The following is an 18495-nucleotide window of genomic DNA, read 5'->3' as shown; positions in this document are numbered from 1 at the left end:
TTGTAAAAAGCGGCCAATCCACAGAAGAGGGAAAGTGGGAGGACAGGTATCTGGGGTTAGATTGACAATCAGCCAGAAACACGGTTACCAGAGGTAAGTAATTTACTTTTCTCATGGACACTTCTAAATGCAGATTCCTCACCTGTAGAATAGTTACCACAGTACCTCCTAATTGTGGAGGGTCTGTGGAGTGGACTTAGACCAAAAATGTACTGAAGAAACAAACAATTGAAATGCCCTTCCATTGGACCTGGCTGTCAAGGGAATAGTGCTTCAAAAAAGTGTGCATGGAAACCCACATCAATGCCAGGCAGATGTTGTGTGCTACTGCAGTGCTAGCAGCCTTGTGGAATGAACTCTAAGGCCTTCGGGAGGCTGCTTCTTGGCCAATGCCATGCAGATCTTCTTTAGAGTACTATCAACCTCGACGTACAAGTTACTTACCTTTGGTAATGATGTATCTGGTAGAGACACAGTCTAGCCGCAGATTCCTTAACTTAGAATATCCTCCAGGTGCCAGTCTGGATCCAGAGATTTTTCAGCAGTACCTCTATGCGCCGGTAGGCGGCATTGCATGGCTCCGCTCTGACGTCGTCCACGGATTTGACGTCAGTGGAGCCATACAAGTCCCTTCCAGCGCGCTGACGTCAGTTTTCTACTGTGAAACTTTTCCGCGCCACAGACCATTAAGCTCTGTAAAAGGAGCATCAACAAGTAAAAACAATGGCACTACAGTCCGGCGGAGGATAGTTCGAGACCTTCACCTTCCCGAAAGGAATGAGTGAAAATCATAGAAACCAGAATGGCCAGAGCCCAATGGAAGAAATCCATAAGCTTCTGCAAAAAGAATAAGAAGCACAACTGTGCACAGGATCCATGGACCTGCAAAAAATAACGGCCCAGAGAAAGCACAAAACAGTACGATAGAGCACATTGTACAAAATGAGCTTACACAACAGTGGATGCCCAGATGGGCATGCATGAAGACAGATGTCATCGATGCCGAGATATACAAAACCATAACTACAAGGACATACGTGTATGTGGATAGTATAGATACACATTGGCAGACTGTCTGAAACGTGGAGCCACATCACACACATGCAAAAGCCTAGAAAAAGTAGCCTGGACAGCACAGATACGTCAGCAAAAATTGACACAGAACGTATCACTAGGTAGTCATACTGACCAACCATACACAGAAGTACATTGGTGAAAGGATACCGGCAGAAGCTGGAGACACACACAAGGCTCGGTTTCATAAGAAGGAAGAGAGAGAAAAAGAGACAGAATCTGGGGATAAGAAATCGAAGATACTGCAACAAGGAAGAACAAAGAATATGTGTGCACTCTCGCAGTGTGGATATATATATATATATATTCACTGAAAAAAACATAGGTTTAAAGAACAAGTTACTTACTTTCGGTAACGATGTATCTGTAAGAAACATTAGTTAGTTAGATTCCTCACCTTAGAATATCCCCAGGCGTCAGGCTGGATCCGGAAAGATTTTTCGTCAGCAATACCCCTTGCGCGTCGCTAGGCGGTGTTTGCGGCTCCGCGTCCGTCGTCGGCATCGTGCGCCGGAATGATATTGTCGAAGTACTTAGACGCCGCCCTTGCGTGCTGACGTCAGTTCTTGTACATAGCTTTCCGCGCCAGGAACGCAGAGCCATGCAAGAGACCGACACTGGTGGCAAAAAATCTAGGGTCCTGAAAAGGATAACCTTAACCCTAGATGTCATTTCGCAGAACGGGGAGGATGGGTGGGTCGATGAGGAATCTAACTAACTAATGTTTCTTACAGATACATAGTTACCGAAGGTAAGTAACTTGTTCATCTGAAAGAAACACGTTAGTTAGATTCCTCACCTTAGAATAGATACCCCAGCAATACCAACCCCGGTGGTGGGTCTGCGAACCAAGATCACACCAGAAAGTCATGGAGAACAGAACGGCCAAAGAAGCCGTCTCTCCGGACTTGGCTGTCCAGGCAATAGTGCTAGGCAAACGTGTGCAGTGAAGCCCACGTCGCCGCCTGACAGATGTCCCGCAAGGGAACTCCCCGGCCAGGGCAGTAGTAGCCGCTGTGGCCCGGGTGGAATGGGCCCTCAACCCAACAGGAGGGTCGTTTTTTGCCAAGGTGTAACAAAGTTTAATACACAACACGACCCACCGTGAGATGGTCCGTTTGTGTACCGCTTTCCCCATCTTAGCTCCTACGTATCCAACAAAAAGTTGGTCGTCCACCCGGAACTGTTTGGTGCGGTCCAAATAAAAGGACAGCGCCTGTTTTGGGTCCAGACGGTGGAGCCTCTCTTCCTCTTTTGATGGATGTGGAGGCGGAAAGAAGGTGGGCAACGTGACAGATTGCCTGAGGTGAAAGGGGGTCACCACTTTCGGTAGAAAAGAAGGACGAGGCCGGAGGACAAACTTGTCCGGATTAACAGAAAGAAAGGGAGGCTTAGATGACAGAGCCTGGAGCTCACTCACCCGTCTAGCCGAGGTGATAGCTACCAGGAAAGCAGTTTTCAGGGTCAGAAGACGAATGGGACAATTATGAAGAGGCTCAAAAGGAGCGCACATTCAAGTCCCACTGAGGCATTACGAAGGGGACAGGAGGGAACATGTGAGTAATGCCTTTGAGAAAACGGGAAACAACAGGGGACTTGAAAAGAGAAGGCTGATCAGGAAGCCGTAAGAAGGCAGAGATTGCAGCAAGATAACCTTTCAAGGTGCCCAGAGCTGAGCCCTGCTGGGCCAAAGAAAGAAGAAAGAGTAGAACCTCAGAAAGAGGGGCGGAAAGGGGATCCACAGCCTTTGCTGTGCACCATGCCACAAATTTGTTCCACCGGCAGGTGTATACCGTCTTTGCGGAGGGACGCCTGGCTGCCAGAATGACATCACAGACTTCAGGAGGCAAGTCAAATGGCATCAACTGTCGCCGCTCAATCTCCACGCATGGAGGTGGAGGCTGGACAGGTTCGGGTGGAGGACCGTCTCCTGCTGCTGCGACAGAAGGTCCTCCTGAAGAGGCAGTCGTATTGGGGGATCAATTGACATGCTGAGTAGCTCGGGATACCAGAACCTTCCTGCCCAATCCGGAGCCACTAAGATAACTTGGGCCCGGTCGCGCCTGATCTTCTTCAGCACTCTGGGCAGAAGTGGTATAGGCGGAAAGGCGTACAACAGACCGCAACTCCACTCGCGACGAAAAGCGTCTCCGAGCAAGTGCTGCCTTGGAAATTCCAACGCGCTGAACTGCTGACATTGCGCATTCTCTTCGGTGGTGAATAGATCTAACCAAGGCTCTCCCCACTGCAGAAAGAGACCGTGCGCCACGTCCGAGTTCAGACGCCATTCGTGATCCATCATGCACCGGCGGCTGAGTTTGTCTGCTCTGGCGTTCAGAGAGCCCGCCAGATGTTGAACCACCAGGGTGATGCCCTGGCGTTCCAGCCATGTCCAGAGGCGCAGAGCCTCCTGACACAGGGTCCACGATCCCACCCCGCCATGTTTGTTGCAATACCACGTGGCGGTGGTGTTGTCCATGAACACCTGCACAACACTTCCCCGGACAGAGGTAAGGAAGGCTTTCAGTGCAAGCCGGATCGCTCTCAGCTCCACAGGGTTGATATGGAGTTGGGCCACCGCCGGAGACCAGAGTCCTCTGATCTCCGCCTCTCCCATATGGCCCCCCCATCCCAGGAGGGACGCGTCCGTCACTACTACGTGCTCCGGTTGGGGTAGGGAGAGGCATCTGCCGCTGACCCAAACGCGCTCCGTGAGCCACCACGGCAACTGTTTCGCAGTGCCCTCCGAGATCAAGACATGGTCGGACAGGTTGCCTCGATGCTGGGCCCACTGAAACTTCAGGTCCCACTGCAGAGCCCGCATTCGCCACCTGGCGTAATGCACCAACAGGATCCAGGAGGCCATCAGCCCCAAAAGCCGCAGCACCAACCTGACCGAAACCCAGGATAGAGGCCGAAAGATGGGAATCAGAGCCTGAATATCCTGGACCCGCTGTTCCGGAGGATAGTCCCGGAACTGTGCCGAATCGAGAACCGCTCCGATGAAGAGGAGCTTCTGGGAGGGTCTCAGGTGTGACTTCGGCACATTGATGGAGAACCCCAGCAAATGCAGGAGGTCGGCCGTAGTTTGGAGGTGGGAGACGACTTGCTGGGGCAAGCACGCCTTCAACAGCCAGTCGTCGAGATAGGGGAAGACAGGAACCCCCGATCTGCGCAGATGAGCTGCGACCACCGCCATCACTTTCGTGAACACCCGAGGGTCATTGGTGAGGCCGAAGGGGAGCACGGTGAACCGAAAGTGCTCCTGACCCACCGTGAACCGCAGGTAACGCCGGTGGGCCGGCAGGACAGGGATGTGAAAATAGGCGTCCTGCAAGTCCAACGCTACCATCCAGTCTCCAGTGTCGAGGGCAGCCAGAACCTGAGCTAAAGTTAGCATCTTGAACCGGTCCTTCCGGAGGAAGGTGTTGACGCTCCTGAGGTCCAAGATAGGGTGTAGGCCCCCTTTGCCCTTCTTGGGAACCAGAAAGTAGTGGGAATAGCAACCACGGCCTACTTCTGGACCAGGAATGCGCTCAACGGGCACTTTGGCAAAGCGGGCCGTAACTTCCTCCCGCAGAAGATTCAAGTGATCCTCCGCGGTGGCATGGCTGGAGGGGTCGTCTCGAAGGGGAGGGAGTTGCCCCTTCGGACGATTTGCAGCACCCACCTGTCCGAAGTGATGGAGCGCCAGTGGAGCAGGTGATGGCGAACTCTGCCGCCCACTGGCGTGGAATGGGCCTGAAAGCTCGGACTAGGAAGGCTTTGAGGCGGATGCTGCCGGGGTGGATGTGGACTGACCGGGACGTTGTCCTCTAGAACCGCCACGGCGGAACCCACGTCCGCGACCGCGTGCAGGTTGGTTCTGCGGCCGGTGGCTAGGCGGACGTGAGGAGGCGCCCCTTTCTTGGCCACGAAAGGGGCGAAAGGCGGAAGTGTGCGGCCGTGGGGCCGAGAGACCCAAGGACGTGGCCGTAGCCCGGGAGTCCTTAAAACGAGCCAGCGCAACGCCTTCTCACCAAAAAGGCGAGCGCCATCAAAGGGCATATCCATGAGGGTACTCTGGACATCCCCCGAAAAAGACGTGGACCTTAGCCAGGCGTGGCGCCGGAGCGCCACCGTGGTGGAAATCGCCCTACCCAGCGAGTCCGTGGTGTCAAGTCCACACCGTATGGCATGTGGTGCTGCATCTCGCCCGTCAGCAAGTGCCAGGGAGAGACGTGACCGGGCCTCCTCCGGACACAGTGGCAGCACGTCCTCCACCGCATCCCACAGAGAGTGGGAGAAACGGTCCAAGAGGCGAGCGGTGTTCATAGACCGCAGGCCCAAACTCAGGGAAGAGAACAGTTTCTTCCCGAACTGTTCCAGTCTCTTGGATTCCCGATCCGGAGGAGCGGACGGGAAGGAGGATTGGGAAGTGGAGGCCTGGATAACCAGGCTCTCGGGGGTGGGGTGTTGGGACAGGAAACTGGGGTCGCCCGGAGCAGGGCGGTGGCGCCGGGCCACGTTCCGATCCACAGGAGGAACTGTGGAGGGCTTGGACCAAGTGCCCTGCAGAACGTCAACGAGGGCCTCATTGAACTGCAGCAGAGGCTCTGTGGAGCTTGCTGACGGTTGAAGCACCTCTGTGAGGATATTAGTCCTCACGGCCACAGCAGGCAACTCGAGCCCCAGGGCTTCGGCCGCCTTGCGCAGCACCACTGAAAAAGCTGCACCTTCCTCCGAAGCCACAGTCGGAGGAGAGATGAAGCCAGCGTCCAGCGAAGTGTCCAGACCACTGGCATCCCCCAGTTCGTCTGCCCAGTCCTGTGAAAGTTGACCCTGGATGGCCATAGGGTCCTCAGACCCCTCCCAGTCGCCCCCGTCATCCGATTCCTGATAAAGAGGAGGAACGATCGGAGCCGGACGGTAGAAGAAACGGTCATCCATCGGCGTCGGGTGCAGCGCCATGCCGGCGACGGGTCCGGACAGGGGCTAAACCGGGGAACGGCGTCGTCCGGAGACGGCGCCGGAGGTGGAACCGGTGTCGGCGCCGGTGGAGGAGGCGTCGTGAGGTCGACCGGCGCCGACAGAGATCCAGGCCTGGATCTCTCGGGGACCTGCGGCGTCGGGACCGAAGTCGTCGATGGCGCCAGGCCGGAGTTGCCGACACGCGAGGTCGCCCAGTCGAACCCGCGGGGCCCGAAGGCGCGCCTTCAGGTGTCGACGGCGGAGCCAGGCCCCTCATGGCCGAGAGGAAGGCACTGACCTCCGCCGGAGTCTCGGGGGTGGGACCACCCTGACCCTCGGCCGAGTCGCGCGACCGGCGAGGGGAGTCCGAAGAGCGGTGTCGCCTCTGGGACTTCTTTGATCGCTTCAACTTACCCGAAGACTTCGAGCCCGACGAGCGATGATGGTGACTGCGGCTCCGAGTGCCGAAGCTCGAGAAGCTTACGGGACCGCTCCCACCTAGCCTTCGAGGTCAAGGCCTGACAATCGGGGCACGACTCCGCGTCGTGGTCGGCCCCCAGGCAGTAAAGGCACCGGCGATGGTGCTCCATCACCGACATCAGGCGATGACCGGCGTCACAGGCCGTAAATCCAGGCATCCTACCGGCACCAGAGGCGAGTCGACAAAAGAGTCCAAAAGTTTTAGTCAAAAATTGACTAAGGGGTAAGCTCTTCCCGGATCCGCGCTGTCTGGCGCGGAAAAAAGAAGAACAAGAACTGACGTCGCGCGCGAGGGCGGCGTCTAAGTACTCCGACGACGTCATTCCGGCGCACGACGCCTACGACGGACGCGGAGCCGCAGACGACGCCTAGCGACGCGCAAGGGGTATTGCTGACGAAAAATCTTTCCGGATCCAGCCTGACGCCTGGGGTTATTCTAAGGTGAGGAATCTAACTAACGTGTTTCTTTCAGATAAAAGTTTTAGTTAGAAATTAGCATTTAAAAAACCTTAGAAATTCACTGAAAAAAACATAGGTTTCAGGGACGTTTTAGTTAGTTGGACATTTCACTCATATAAAACCAGAGAAATTCGCCTGTTATAGTTAGTTGAGCTAAGTATAACTTGCGCTTCCGCAATGCACTGCTGATGACGTCACATATTACATCACTCATGACATGCTCAGAGACATCACTGATAACATCTCAAATGACATCATATATGATATATATATATATATATATAGATATATATTTCTTTTTTTAACGTGAAAGGCAATGGGTACTCGAAGAGCATGCCCCAGACAAGTGCAGAAGCCCGCACAATAGGTACCAACGACACTGGAGTGGACCATAATAGGACATAACATGTGTCAAACATAGAAATTCCGATACACGTGTATATAATAACATATATATATTTATACATATATATGCATATATATACACCTCACATTCAACAATAAGACTGTCAATTCGGTCTATAACAGAATTCCCACGAGCAGATTGCTATTCTTTTAGATTTTCTAGTTTTTGCAGTGCCAGAGGACCCCTTGGTTGCCTTCCTCTACCCCACAATTGTAACAGAAAATAGATAAAACACACAATAAATACTGCTGGTGTATGCTAATAGAGTGAACAAAAAAGAGACCCAAGATATACACGTGAAGGAATTAAAACAACAATATCGAAAGTGCCTCCCAGTGGATAGTCCCTAGAAATCGATCAACAATCAGTGACCAAGGGCTCAGGTATGGCACCCAACAACCATTAAGGGGAAGATGAGAAAAACGAAGCAAAGTCTTGCTAGCATTCCTCCTGGGAGACAGATGTTAGGGGGGTGGCCTTGCTCAGAATCCTCCGGGAACCGACGGGTGTGAACGGGCCCGGGCACGCCTGCGCTGCGGGAGTCCTGCAGAGATTTTCAAGCGTCTGTGTCCCTGTGTCCAGGACAGCAGAACAGCAGCACCGGAACGGGCGTCCTGCGCTGCGGGAGCACTGCAGAGATTTTAAAGCACCTTCTGGCGCAGCAAGATGATGGTGGTGGCGAGCAACCGCAAGGCAGGCTGAGTCGTGTGGTCCGGACCTCCTGTGTCCAGGACAGCAGAACAGCAGCACCGGAACGGGCGTCCTGCGCTGCGAGAGCACTGCAGAGATTTTAAAGCACCTCCTGGCGCAGCAAGATAATGGCGGCGGCGAGCAACCGCAAAGCAGGCTGGATCGTGTAGTGCGGACCCCCTGTGTCCCTATGTCGAGAACAGCAGCACCAGAACGGGCGCCTCGCGCTGCGAGAGACCTGCAGAGATTTTGAAGCGTCTCCTGCCACAGCAAGATGATGGTGGTGGCGAGCAACCGCAAGGCAGGCTGAGTCGTGTGGTCCGGACCTCCTGTGTCCTGGAGAGCAGAACGGCAGCACCAGAACGGGCATCTCGAGCTGCGGAAGCCCTGCATTGATTTTAAAGCACCTCCTGGCGTTATATATATATATATATATACACACACACACACACAGAGACACATACATATAAGGACAAAGAGCAGCTAAGGATAACATCTGGCAGAAGCAAAGAGCACACCGACCTGAGCCTCTGCTTGGGAAGTGCATTTTAAAAGTGAAGCCTAAGACAATGAACAACGCGTCTGGCGTAAAACTAACTGTTGACAAGGAAGAAACCAGACAGGGTCAGAGACCTGAGGGAAGACCAAGGACAGAAGCAGTTCCTAGCACCAAAGAGTAGACTACCTGGCAACGTGCCGAGTGTGTGGTAACATACCGTGCCAGAACTGGATTTGGAAAAAGAAACTGTCTCTGAAGTGCAACAGAACACCATGCTCACAAGAGAAAGACACTGGCCTATGGCGGGGACCGCCAACATAGGCAAAATGGCGGAAACACAGCGAAACGCTTGAAAGAACAGGCAAGGCAAGAAAAGGAGTATACATGAACACGCTGGGGTGAGCCAGAGGTGGTGCAATCCCAACAATATTCTGGAGAGGTTCGCATCCTCAGAGGCAGGAGGGAACTATGGACAAATCAAACAAGTTACTTACCTTCGGTAACGATATATTTGTAAGAAACATAGGTTAGTTATAGATTCCTTACCTTAGAATTACCCCCAGGCGTCAAACTGGATCCAGAAAGTTTTTCCATCAGCAGTACCTCTGAGAGGCGGAAGGTGGCATCGATGGGCTCCGCGTCCGTCGTTGGCGTCGTGGTCGCCGGGATGACGACGCAGTAACTACTTCGACAACACCCTTGTGCGCTGACATCAGTTCTGTACACGACTTTCCATACCAGAAACGCAGAGCCATGCAAGACACTGACTAATGGTGCACAAAACTAGGACCCTGAAAGGATATCCTTAACCCTAGATATCAGTTCACAGAACGGAGAGGATGGGTGGGGCGGTAAGGAATCTATAACTAACCTATGTTTCTTACAGATATATCGTTACTGAAGGTAAGTAACTTGTTCATCTGAAAGAACAAGTTAGTTGTAGATTCCTTACCTTAGAAAAGACACCCCAGCAATACCAACCCCGGAGGTGGGTCTGCGAACTAAGTTCACCCCAGAAAGTATTGGAGAACAGAACGGTCGAAGAAGCTGTCTCTCCGGACTTGGCTGTCGAGGCAGTAGTGTCTCGTACACGTGTGCAGCGATTCTCACGTGGCTGCCTGACAGATGTCATTTAGAGGAACTCCTCGTCCCAAAGCAGTAGTAGCTGCTGTCGCCCTGGTGGAATGGGCGCGCAGCCCCACTGGAGGCTCCTTCTTTGCCAGAGAATAGCAGGCTTTGATACACAAAACGACCCATCTGGAGATAGTCTGCTTGTGTACGGCCCGACCCTTCTTGGCGCCCACGTAGCCAACAAACAGCTGGTCATCCACCCGGAACTGTTTGGTGCGATCCAAATAAAAAAAATGCAAAAACGACAGTTGATGGACAGAATGCAGAACAATGTCATACATTCACCCCAGTACAGAGATTTGGGCCTAAATCCATCGTTTTTTTGCTCACCATGCCATTCCAGTTTGAACCCATCCATATGCAAATCAGTCTTGACCCTGTGCCTCATGGGAACAGTCCAGCCCGAACTGCCAAGCCAGGTCCTCCTTGGACTGGAACCAAGCATCCTAGGACCAGTTTCGGGGTTTCACCCCTCTTCAGCCAGGATAGCTTGATTCCAGTGGCATGGAGAGCACGGGACTCACGTCTGAGCATACCAGTCCCACTCGGGATGACAAATGCAAAAACAACAGTTGATGGACAGAATGTAGAACAATGTCATACATTCACCCCAGTACAGAGATCTGGGCCTAAATCCATCGTTTTTTTGCTCACCATGCCATTCCAGTTTGAACCCAGCCATATGCAAATCAGTCTTGACCCTGTGCCTCATGGGAACAGTCCAGCCCATTGTGTGTCTTTTGCTTTCTCGCCCTAAGTGCGCCAGGTATGCCCAGACGTGGGTCCTGGGCTCATTGTGCCACTGGAATCAAGCTATCCTGGCTGAAGAGGGGTGAAACCCCGAAACCGGTCCTAGGATGCTTGTTTACGGTCCAGGGAGGACCTGGCTTGACAGTTTGGGCTGGACTGTTCCCATGAGGCACAGGGTCAAGACTGATTTGCATATGGCCAGGTCTAAACTGGGGTGTCATGGTGAACAAAAGAATGATGGATTTAACCCAGATCTCTTGACTGGGGGGTGAATGTTTTGATTTGTTCTGCATTCCGTCCATCAATTGTGTGTCTTTTGCTTTCTCGCCCTAAGTGCGCCAGGTATGCCCAGACGTGGGCCCTGGGCTCATTGTGCCACTGGAATCAAGCTATCCTGGCTGAATAGGGGTGAAACCCCCGAACCCGGTCCTAGGATGCTTGTTTCCGGTCCAAGGAGGACCTGGCTTGGCAGTTCGGGCTGGACTGTTCCCAAGAGGCACAGGGTCAAGACTGATTTGCATATGGCCAGGTCGAAACTGGGGTGGCATGGTGAACAAAAGAATGATGGATTTAACCCAGATCTCTTGATGGGGGGGGTGAATGTTTTGATTTGTTCTGCATTCTGTCCATCAATTATGTGTCTTTTGCTTTCTCGCACTAAGTGCGCCAGGTATGCCCAGACGTAGGTCCTGGGCTCATTGTGCCACTGGAATCAAGCTATCCTGGCTGAAGAGGGGTGAAACCCCGAAACCGGTCCTAGGATGCTTGTTTCTGGTCCAGGGAGGACCTGGCTTGGCAGTTCGGGCTGGACTGTTCCCATGAGGCACAGGGTCAAGACGGATTTGCATATGGCCAGGTCTAAACTGGGGTGGCATGGTGAGCAAAAGAATGATGGATTTAACCCAGATCTCTTGACTGGGGGTGAATGTTTTGATCTGTTCTGCATTCCGTCCATCAATTGTGTGTCTTTTGCTTTCTCGCTCTAAGTGCGCCAGGTATGCCCAGACGTGGGTCCTGGGCTCATTGTGCCACTGGAATCAAGCTATCCTGGCAGAAGAGGGGTGAAACCCCGAAACCGGTCCTAGGATGCTTGTTTCCGGTCCAGGGAGGACCTGGCTTGGCAGTTCGGACTGGACTGTTCCCGTGAGGCACAGGGTCAAGACTGGTTTGCATATGGCCAGGTCTAAACTGGGGTGGCATGGTTAGCAAAAGAATGATGGATTTAACCCAGATCTCTTGACTGGGGGTGAATGTTTTGATTTGTTCTGCATTCCGTCCATCAATTGTGTGTCATTTGCCAAATAAAAAGTAAGCGCACGTTTTGGGTCCAGACGGTGGAGCCTCTCTTCCTCTTTCGAAGGATGCGGATGTGAGAAGTTGGCCTGATATATGATGTCACTAATTCTAGTGTACACCTTGTATCAATCCAAACAACCCTTATGGTGATTGGTTGTAAAGTCAACCTTATAGACCAGCTATCCTAGTGGTAGCATGGAGAAGAGCAGTCTTAGGCTAAACTCTGAATGGCATGTGAAGCCAGCTGTTATACCATATGTAATCCCTTGAATACCAAATGAAAGGACACCACAACAGATATATATATAAAATAAAGTGTATTTATTCTAGTCAAACCCTCAGCACTCTTTATGAGATTTGAGGTAAGTACAACACAGTCTTATTTAAGCATACATTAAGTCACACAGGTAAGTAATACAGTTAGGCCCTAGGGGCCACACAAACCATATACTAAGTAAGTGGTATAAGGACCACTGTCACGAACACAGGATAGGCCTAGGCAATCGCTGGGGCTACACTACCCTACCAACAGTTAGGAAGTGGGAGGCCCACGGGATTCAGGTGCAGAGTGGAAACACTCACGCGTATAATCGATAGAAATAGTACAGTTTAGAATTAATAAGATTTAGGACACTTCTGGAGTAGCTAGGAAGTCGAGACTTGAGAACTAGACACTAGGATAGTCAATACCCTGATGAGCACCGGAGTACCCAAGTTACCTAGCCCACGGGCTGCGGCTGCATAGGTGTGAACTTGCGTCGGGTTTCGTCGTCGTCTCCTATGGATGCCTGAAGGAAAGATGCTGACAGGCAGTCAGTGAAGAGTGTCCGGTGGATCCCAAGGTCGGGATCAAGAAGGAAGGATACCTGCAAGCAGAAGGGACAGAGTCTGGGTCACTAGCCAGTAACCACGTGGAACCAGGAAGGAACCAGGCGATGTCGGGAGATTGCAGGTGAAGAGGTGAAGACTGTCGCAGCAGCCACGGGTACCAGGAGACGTCGAGGACGACCAGGACCAGGAGGCGAGCTGTCCCACGAAGGCTCTTGCTGTCGGCGGCGTCGAAGTCGAACTAGGACTCACCAAGCCTTGGCAAGCGGAACCCACGAAGAATGGAGGACTTGCTTCTGGTGCAGACCAGGAGTGTCTGGGGTGCTTCTCTTTTACAGAGGAGCAGGAGCCAGTCTGGAGGAGCTAAACCAGCAGTAGAAAATTGAAGGTGTGTCGTCGTAAAGGTTACTTGCCAACGGGCAAGCAACCGGACAGACGCGGCAAGCAGGAAAATGCAGAAGGGCCCCACGCAGGACTCGTGGAGTGTGGGGGGCTGATCTTCGGTGCAGATGGTGCTTGGGGTTGGGGCTTCTCAATCCCCGGTGCACAACCTCGAGGGTGCCTCAGAAGCTGCACTGGAAGATACTCGCCACTTTTCCCAGGTAGCCGGTCCCGCGTCTCTCGTCGCCTCCACGGATCACAGCTCGGCTGTGGATGTGGATCAGGGTCGGAGAAGTCTGGAAGTCAAGGCTCTGGTCAGGCTCTGCAGTCGGTCCCTCGTAGAACTTCAGCAAAGCAAAGGGTAAGTCTCTTGATGGTGCCTGTTCGCACAGGGTGACCACTCCTTGGCCACAAGGGAGATTCTTCAGTCTTCTTCTTTCGTCGAATGTCGAAGGTCCAGAGTTTCTGTTCAAGTTGCAGGTTCAGGATAATCTAATTTAGCAGGGCCCAACTAGCTACTAATATACTGGGCTAGTGGGCTGGGCTACCTGCAAGGTCCCTCCTATGGGTGGGACCAGGAAGGGGAGTGGCTACACCCCCTTTCCTTTGTCCAGTTTCTCGCCAGAGCTGGGGCTGGAGTGCCCCAGCACCGGTTTGAACTGGACTATGCATGGAGCACCTTGTGTGCCCCAGACATGTCTCATTCCTTTCAGCCCTCCCTGCCCCAAAATACTAAAGTCTGTCTGGGGAGGTGCGAGCACCTCCCCAAGCAGGAAACCTATTGTCCAGGCCTCCCTGGCTGGGAGGGCTCCCAGCTGCAGGAGGTCAGACTCGTGTCTGTGGCAGCAGCATCCATTTTGTGATGCTGAGGCTTTGGTCAGAGTTAAACAGCAAAGTAGGATTTTAACATGTCTCTCCCTCTAGAAGGGAGGAATGATATCCTCATCACCAGAAATGGTATGGGGGTATTATTCCAAAGTGTTAGACACCTTACACGACATGTTTTGATAAAGCCAAACCATAGTTACCATAACCGTTTAGGATTATAAGGAACTTTAAGAGTATATGGTAGGCTATATCATAGAACAGCTATAAGGACATGGTTCCAAAAGCTGCAGACAGGCTTAGCTCATGCTAGAGCACCATCTCACATGTTACCAAGCACTCTGCCTCCAGGATTGTTAAGGCCTGCCATAGGAGTGGCTGATAGGTACACATGTGTCTATATATAAGGGTAGATATAGGTATATTATATCTAAGCAAGGGGTGATTACACAACCTTGCCCCAGCTGAGTGATCAGCCAGTTGTGTCTGATTGGAAGGCCAGACCAGGGGTGGCATAATACATGCTGCAGCCCCTGGGAGGCCTAGGGTACACCTATGCCCTGGGTACCTAGGGTACACTGTACAGGGTCCAATAAGGTGATCCTTACCAATTGGGTATGTACCTAGGGTACATGGAGTCCATTTTAGAGAGAGAGCAGACAGCCTCAGACCCTGAATGGCAGGATCTCAGGCCAACTAAGTCGAAAAACCAGCTAGACACTAGGCAAAAAGTTGGGGGTAACCATCGTCAGATATCCACCTTCCTACAGCGGAGGTGGAAAGTAGGTGGGCAAAGTGATGGTTTGCCCAATGTGAAAGGAAGGGACAACCTTGGAAAGGAAGGCTGGACGTGTCCTGAGGACAACCTTGTACGGATGTACAGACAGAAAAGGAGACTTGGATGAAAGAGCCTGGAGCTCACTCCCTCTTCTGGCAGATGTGATGGCCACCCGGAATGCAGTCTTAAGAGATAAAAGCCTTAAAGGACAGTTTTGAAGCGGCTCAAAGGGATTAAATAGGTCAAGACCAGATTCAAGTCCCACTGAGGCATAACGAAGGGAATAGGAGGAAAGAGATGAGTTATGCCTTTTAAGAAACGATTTACAACTGGGGATTTGAAGAGAGAAGGCTGATCAGGAAGCCGAAGGACGGCAGAAATGGGCGAAAGATAGCCCTTGATAATGCCCAGAACAGAACCCTGCTGGGCCAAAGAGAGAAGGAACAAGAGAACCTCAAAAAGAGGGGCAGAATGGGGATGCACAGCCTTTGCTGTGCACCATGCCACAAATTTGTTCCACCGGCAGGCGTATACCATCTTAGTGGAGGGACGCCTGGCTGCCAAGATTACATCACAAACTTCGGGAGGCAAGTCAAATTACGTCAACTGCCACCGCTCAATCTCCACGCAAGGAGGTGGAGGCTGGACAGGTTCAGGTGGAGGACCGTCCCCTGCTGCTGCGACAGAAGATTCTCCAGAAGAGGCAGTCGGATCGGAGGATCGATGGCCACGTTGACCAGTTCAGAATACCAGACTCTTCGTGCCCAATCCGGAGCCACAAGAATGACTTGGGGCCGGTCGCGCTTGATCTTCTTCAGCACTCTGGAAAGAAGTCGTATTGGCGGAAAGGTGTACACCAGAGCGCAACTCCACTTGCGACGAAAAGCGTCGACTAGCGAGTGCCGTCTTCAAAATTCAACGTGCAAAATTGCTGACATTGGGCGTTCTCTCCGGTGGCGAATATATCTAACCAAGGCTCTCCCCACTGTTGAAAGAGACCTTGCACGACCTCCGACTGCAGACGCCATTCGTGATCCATCATGCACCGGCAGCGGAGTTCGTCCGCCCTGGCGTTCAGGGAACCTGCCAGGTGTTGAACCCCCAGGGAAAGGCCCTGATGTTCCAGCCATGTCCAGAGGCGGAGGGCCTCTTGACATAGGGTCCACAACCCCAGCCCGCCTTGTTTGTTGCAGTACCACATGGCGGTGGTGTTGTCCAGGAACACCTGCACTGCTCTTCCCCGAACAGAGGGAAGGAATGCCTTCAGTGCAAGACGAATTGCCTGGAGCTCCAGAAGGTTGATGAGGAGTCCGGACTCCGCAGGAGCCTAGAGGCCTCTGATCTCCGCCTCTCCCATGTGGCCACCCCATCCCAGAAGGGATGCGTCCGTCACCACTGTGTGGTCTGGTTGGGGAAGGGAGAGGTATCTGCTGTTGACCCAATCCTGGTTTGTGAGCCACCACTGCAGTTGTTGTGCAGTGCCCTCCGAGATCTGGACGCAACTGGACAGATTCCCCTGATGCTGCGCCTACTGGAACTTCAGGTCCCACTGCAGGGCCCACATATGCCACCAGGCATGATCACCAAGAAGGATGCAGGAGGCCATGAGGCCCAGCAGCCTAAAGGTCATCCTGACCGAAACCCAGGATAGAGGATGAAAGATCAGAATCATAGTCCGAATATCCCGGACTCACTGTTCGGGATAACCCAAACCTGCGTCGTGTCCAGAACCGCTCGGATGAAGAGGAGCTTCTGAGAGGGGATCAGGTGTGACTTCGGTACATTGATGGAGAACCCCAGCAAATGCAGGAGGTCGGCCGTAGTCTGGAGGTGGGAGACGACAGTCTGGAGCGAGCCCGCCTTCAACAGCCAGTCGTCGAGATAGGAGAAGACTGGAACCTCTGATCTGAGCAGATGAACTGCAACCACCGCCATCACTTTCGTGAACATCCGAGGGGTGCTGGTAAGGCCAAAGGGGAGCGCGGTAAACTGAAAGTGCTCGTGGCCTACCGTGAACCGCAGGTAACGCCATTGGGCCGGCAGGACGGGGATGTGAAAATAAGCATCCTGCAAGTCCAACGCTACCAACCAGTCTCCAGTGTCGAGGGCAGACAAGACCTGAGCGAGCATCAACATCTTGAACTTCTCCTTCCGGAGGAAGCGGTTGACGTTCCTGAGATCCAAGATAGGACGCAGGCCCTTGTCCTTCTTGGGCACCAGCAAGTAGTGGGAGTAACAACCACGACCTACTTCTGGGACAGGAACTTGCTCAATGGCTCCCTTGGCCAAGAGAGCCGTGACTTCCTGTTGGAGAAGGCGCAGGTGATCCTCCGACATGCGGTGGTACTGGGGTGGCATGGCTGGAGGGGTAGCCTCGAAGGGGAGGCAGTAGTCCCTTCGGACTATCTGCAAAACCCAACTGACGACGTGATGGTGCCCCAGTGGGGGAGGTGATGGCAGTTCCTGCCGCCCACTGGCGTTTGATGGGCCTGAAATGTCGGACTAGTAAGCCTTGGAGGCTGCTGCAGACGGGGCGTTGGTGGACTGGCCTGTCCGCTGGCCCCCTGAACCACAGCGGTGGTTCCCACGTCCCGCGAAGGTTGGGGAACTTGCATCAGCCTGTGGCTCTGGGTGGAATGTAGTGGGGCACCCCTTCCGTAGCCACGAAAGGGGCGAAAAGCAGACTGCGCAGGGTGGCTGGAGAGGCCCAAGGACTTGGCCGTAGCCCGTGAGTCCTTGAAACGCTCTAGAGCGATGTCCGCTTTGTCGCACAAAAGGTGACGGACATCAAAGGGCATGTCCATGAGGGTATTCTGGACATCCCCAAAAAAGCCAGTCGATCTCATCCATGAGTAGCGTCAAAGGGCTACCGACGTGGAAATCGTCCTGCCTAGAGAGTCGGCGGTGTCCAGCCCACACCGGATGGTAAAATTTGCCACATCCCTCCTGGCATCAACAGCCTGGGAGAGCACTGTCCAGGCCTCCTCCGGACACTGAGGCAGCACCTGCGCAACCGTGTCCCACACAGAGTGGGAATAACGGCCCAATAGACATGTGGTGTTTACCGACCGCAGTCCCAAGCTGGCGGAAGAGAATATTTTCTTCCCAACATGATGCAACTTCTTGGATTCCCTATCCGGTGGAGCGGTAGGGAATGCGCTCATGGAGGTAGAGGCCTGGACCACCAAGCTCTCAGGGGTGGTGTGTAGAGAGAGCAAAGTGGGGTCGCCTGGAGCCGGGCGGTGGCGTCGGGCAATCATCCTATGCACGAAAGCCCCCGTGTTGGGCCTGGACCAGGTGCCCAAAAGGACGTTGGTGAGGGCTTCATTAAACTGCAGCAGGAGGTTAGTCCTGACCACCACTGTAGGGAGCTCGAGGTTGAGAGCCTTGGCCGCCCTACGCAACACTATTGCGTATGACGTTCCCTCCTCCATAGCCACGGTAGGAGGAGACAACATGCCAAGGTCAGGGGAGCTGTCCGGACCACTGGCATCCCCCAGGTCCTATCTCCAGTCCTGATCATATTCCAACTGGTCGATCAGAGGGTCACCTGACCCCTCCCAGTCCTCCTCCTCATCCTCTGGGTGCCAATCTGGCCTATAAGGGACCCCAGGAGCAAACAGGGGCACAAAAACTCCACGTGGCGCCGGATCAAACGTCGGGCGACGCCTGTCCGGCTCCGGGTGCACTTCAGGATGGAGGCTAGGGTCGACGGCGGCCGGAGGGTCGACGGCGGCCGGGGGGCCGACTGGTGTCGGATGCAAATGCGGTTCCGGAGGAAGTGGTGCCGGTGGAGGCATAATAAGGTCAACCGGCGCCGATCCGGATCCGGGCCTGGGCCAGAGCCGCTGGTGGAGAATGCCTAGGCCCCCCAAAAGAGTACGCGGGCCCGAAAGCGTGTCGGCGGGCTCGGGCTGCCCAACGATGACGTGCACTGCCTCATAAAAT

At 53.5% G+C, this 18495-nt stretch overlaps 1 protein-coding gene across 2 annotated transcripts in view; it reads right to left on the bottom strand.

Moving 5' to 3' along the window:
- The window catches only part of VPS13D (vacuolar protein sorting 13 homolog D), a 2738381-nt gene that overhangs the window by 594017 nt on the left and 2125869 nt on the right, over window positions 1-18495 (bottom strand). The window lies entirely within an intron of this gene.

Source organism: Triturus cristatus, chromosome 1_2, assembly GCF_964204655.1.
Source record: "Triturus cristatus chromosome 1_2, aTriCri1.1, whole genome shotgun sequence".
NCBI classification, from domain to species: Eukaryota; Metazoa; Chordata; class Amphibia; order Caudata; family Salamandridae; genus Triturus; species Triturus cristatus.
The sequence above is the reverse complement of the archived record's forward strand: the minus strand, read 5'-3'. Positions and strand labels throughout refer to the sequence as shown.